At 41.3% G+C, this 4,680-nt stretch overlaps 1 long non-coding RNA gene across 1 annotated transcript; it reads right to left on the reverse strand.

Annotated features, from left to right (window-relative positions):
* Window positions 1-987: 987 nt before the first annotated feature.
* On the reverse strand, window positions 988-2,936 carry LOC147753424 (uncharacterized). The gene is made up of 3 exons (XR_015311304.1): window positions 2,760-2,936; window positions 2,107-2,325; window positions 988-1,930 (listed from the first exon to the last, which is right to left on the reverse strand). It is a non-coding gene; the product is annotated as an uncharacterized LOC147753424 (long non-coding RNA).
* Window positions 2,937-4,680: the final 1,744 nt, after the last annotated feature.

Genomic DNA, 4,680 nt, shown 5'->3' on the forward strand with positions numbered 1-4,680 from the left:
GCCTAGTTATCCAGGCTATCAGGGCTTAAGAAAAACTCACAACAACTAAAGGCTCTAGCCAATATTGAAAGGAAACTAGCTAATTTATCCTCAAAGTTCCACTTTTGCATTTAGCGATGCTGAATAGATTATACCTGCACCACTTTCATAACTATTCAAAGGGATTATTCCATTCGAGATCTGTTCCTATTTCGTTCACGACTCAGAAAAAAATATACGGCACAAGGATAAACGATGCGTTCAGATGTTTTCTGAAGAATTCTTGCCTAGTATATGATGCTTTCGCATGTTTACGAGTAAAGAACACTTTAATGAAATGCATGAGGAACTATAACTCCTTAACAAGTAATATCAGAGCTTCTTTTAGTAGAGGGTACAACTTACAACAAACCAAGCATCGTAACCGCTATAGGAGAGAGAAGTCATTTACATGGGAAATAATGTTCTTGCAGTAGTAATTAATAGAATTCTCACATTTCTCCTTGTTGATCTTCGTATGGTCAAAGAGGCCACACAAAATTTCCAAAACCGCTAACCCGGCTTTGGGATGAACCTTACAGATTCCAGTTACTCTAAAATAAAGCAATCCAATATCTATTCTTACTCACCCAACAAAGGCAACCGATGAAGTACAAGACTATATATACAGTCATATTACAATCAAGAAGATGCGGCCTGTTATCTCAGTAATGACATACGCAAGTTGTCGTTAACACATTTTTGCTTGTAGCTTCAGTAACTTGCTTGTCCTCTGTTCTGTTTCATAATGCGACTTGTTATTTCGTATGATTAGAAAGTTACCGTTTTCAGAAACTGTACAAGTTACCTACCAACATAATGCGTCATTAAAATGAGATGTCCAATTACATCATGCGGCACATCACAAATAGCAAAACAACCGGCAATTGAATGACACTAACTTAAACAGTAAAGGGCGCGCCACTTTGGTTTTGCGTCTGACTTCGCATTAATATAATAACAAATTACTATTTTCCATATTTTTCGATTTATTGCTAAGTAATCATGTCGTCAAGCCGTCTATCACCGCAGAATGCTCATAACATCTAGGAGGTCCGTCTAAGCCCTTCTTCTTCTTCTGGCTGAACTCTGGAATTCGTTTGCTGCGAACAAGAGTAGACCGTAGTAATGTAAAGGGTCCTGCAAATAGCCTCCGACCACAGTATGTGACCAGAACCGTTTAGCGTAAAAGGTTCTCACAGACCCTAACCTATACTCTAGCCGGCCTCTAGAGGTCGCTTATCGTGTTTAACAAGCGCAGGGTTATAGCAGGGTTAGCTTTGACATTGGTAGATGGCGTGCCGATACGTATCGACGAGATATGATGATCGTAGATTAGACGGTGGTGGTAGTAGTTGTGATCTAGCAGTGTTCATGCCTTTTACGCCAGCAGCAGCACGATCCAACAATTCTGAGAGTGACGGAGACAACGCTGCACGCTAGCAGGAATAGAAAACCAGTCTGCTTATCCACACCAACACTGGCCTGACCATCACCACTTCGCCATTTCATTGGGCCTTTCATCGGACCTTCCACTTACTCTACTCTAACGGCATTCACGCTGTTGTCTATTTCCTACAAAGCAGCATCAGCAGCTTCATCTCAGATTTGCCTTCCTCGATTAGACCGCCGCGCTTGCTTTGTCTACATTTGTCGTTTGCCAGCGCAAAGTCCCTGCAAAGCCACCGGAGCCAGGCTGCTCTTCCACATCGGGCATTCATCAGACTTCATTCGTACCCCTTGTCGGTCTTCACCATCTTTATTTGACTAGCCCTTTCTTTTCATCTAGAGCCGCGTAGCACCAGCAGCATACCTTCGCGTCCCCTAACCTATACGTGTCATCTGGTGCCTGTACGGGAGCAGGAAGCAAGAAGGATCGATATTGCTGCTTGATCTCGTGAACTAGAACGGGCTGAAGGAGCGTGAGGTGAGGAAAAATACGCCTTTCAGTACAAATGGTGCTGAACCATATACAGCATTGATGTGTGCTGCTATAGAAAAGTGAGAGAGCTGCGTTAAGATTGAACCGAGGGGGAAGGGTCTCCCTTATAAAGATCGCATTTAGATTTAATAAGTAAGAACACTTACAGAATTTCCATTAGCTTCTACTAATGACGTCCTCTATCGCAGAAATGAAAGCGTCCTTTGGTTATGTCGCTGCTAACACGACAAAGGCATGCGTGCATCATCTAAACAAACTCTAATGAAAGCCCTCGCTGCCCAGCCTGAAGCCTCGTCCAGCGTGAAGAGCGCAAACAGTTCATTCATCCGAAGCTAAACATTGTAAGCACCGGCAGCTTATCTAATCTACCGAATCAGAAGATTGTTCGCAATGGTTGCAATTAAGTGAAGGGACCATGGCTTTTTGCAGGAAGTAATATTTTAAGACGTTGTCAACTATGGGGTCATCGTTAAAGCATTAAAACGAATCTAGATGTCTGTCATTGCTTACCTCTCACTGATCCCAGCATATCCAGTAAATATAGACCTAATATGTTAAGTGTACAAATACGTTTGTGAGTCCATACATTACGTGTGATGGTCTAAACCGACTGTTGCTCCATCGTTTGCTATTGAGAGCGTAAAATATCATCCTCTGGTTAGGGTTGAGCCTACCTTCAGTTTGCCTACATAATCCTATAATAATTTAATAGCACAAAGCAGCTTAGCGCAATATACGCATAAAATCCTTAGTTAAATCTGATGCGCAATAAATATGTTGCATTAGCATAGCTTCATACCGAAAGAATCCTGGCCGGAACGTCTTTGGGCTTTCGAGCGCTTCCGATACCGCAAACACTTCCGTTGAATGTTATTTATATTGTAAAGCCAACACGCGCTTCTTTTTACCACTGGCGGCTTCACCGTCTGCCTCGTCCTTCGCTTCTTTTCTATGTTGGTCACATTATTACCCACAACGTTTTCTGCAAGGCCAATAATACGTCGACTCTATAAGATATCGGTTTTTTCCTATGCTGTCTTTTGAACTTGCTTCCATTGTATGTATTCGTTGCTGAACTTGAAGAACATGTTTAGCTTTGACAATTGTGGTACCTTTTCACTGCAGCGTAAACATAGTAGGATGTTCGATTTATGAAGCTTCGCTGATAACGCTTTCGTAGGATTAAGTTACCCTTTCGAAATAACGCGGATTATTTTCAGAATATATCATCAACATTAAGCTGACTATATTAGACACTCCAAGTGTAGTTCTGCAATTAATTATTTGGAAATAGTACGCCCTCCATGTCACGGGATTGTTACGAGACAAAAAAATTAAGTCCAACTTAGTTACTCGTTCAGATGGCCGTCGGGCCAACACGCGAGAATATGTTGTAATGCTTGCTATTTAAAACTTACATTCCGGAGCTTGTCGGAGTTTCCACATATTTATCTGTCCACCGGAGTACTTCAAGGTCTTGCGCGCTGCCCCTGAAAAAGTAGCGTGGGGTATTCTTGCGTTCCTGAAAACTTAGTGGAGTAAATAATATTATCGCAACTTACACAAATGCCAATAAGGCAACACAGCATTAATATTCAAAACGTCACTCGAAGTTGTTCATAAGTAACTTTTTAGCACACACGAATAGTAGTTAACTGGTATAGTTCCTGACGCTTGCTAATATTATCCACGCTATCGTATAGGGTCGTCGCTATTTGACTCACGTCGCTTAACCGAGCATGACGTGTAAATAAATACAGAAACGCCTCTATTACTGGCAGGTTCCATCTTCATACGAGTGGGGCATATCTTATCCGCATCTAATTGGTACCATAAACCAACCTTAAATCTCTTTAGTGATCAACGATCGACCTAATGCTTTCAATATTAGATTCACTGTGTTTATTGTGTAAGTGCTGCATAACTTCAATGAAATCCAATTGCCCGTAAACCAATATGATACGGGTAGCTCCAGACATGTCCAGTCTCAACGAGCTTACTCAGATACATTGAATGATCACATAGAAAATGATTTGTTGTACACGTCACCGCTATTCGTATTTGCTTGGTTTCGGGTAGCTGAAATCGTAAATGTGGTCCTCACTCAAAAAGGTACTCACCTATCAACCATTTCGGTGCATGAATAAAAAAGCTGGTTTGCAGAGAACGTCTACGTTATGGTCTTGGTTCTGATTTATAAAACCTCATACGATCTTGTGGTTTGTAGCGCGAGTATCAAAACTTTTTAGTGAAGATTTAGTGAAAGCTAATAATCTGTTTCCCAACCGACTTTTGGAAAATCCGTGAAATATATATGTACATGTAGGGAACAAAGCGAGCTGACAGACTGAGCTTATTAAGGCGTGTTATTTGGGCCATCTAAGTATAAAAGTAGAGCATACATTATATTACCGCTTAGCTCCCATACTAGAAGCTGCCCCGTTGCGGAACACATTGACCTGTTTTGTAGGATGCAACCTAAGTGTGTTCATCTAATACAATACCTACAGTTTTACGCAGCATGCCATACTTTGGCTGCTGAGTATCGAGCTGGATGACCTAGGGTAACTATTACTCCTCCCGCACATCTCTGTTTCACGTACACTAATGCCTATACACGTCTTCTAATAGCTAAGCATACGCATTTAACTCTGAACTTAAATTAGCCTTACTTCATTTCCATAACTCATGTTCTATGTGTAAATCATTGGTATGATGAT

Source organism: Varroa jacobsoni, unplaced genomic scaffold (genome assembly GCF_002532875.2).
Source record: "Varroa jacobsoni isolate VJ856 unplaced genomic scaffold, vjacob_1.0 scaffold_503, whole genome shotgun sequence".
In the NCBI taxonomy this organism is placed as follows: domain Eukaryota; kingdom Metazoa; phylum Arthropoda; class Arachnida; order Mesostigmata; family Varroidae; genus Varroa; species Varroa jacobsoni.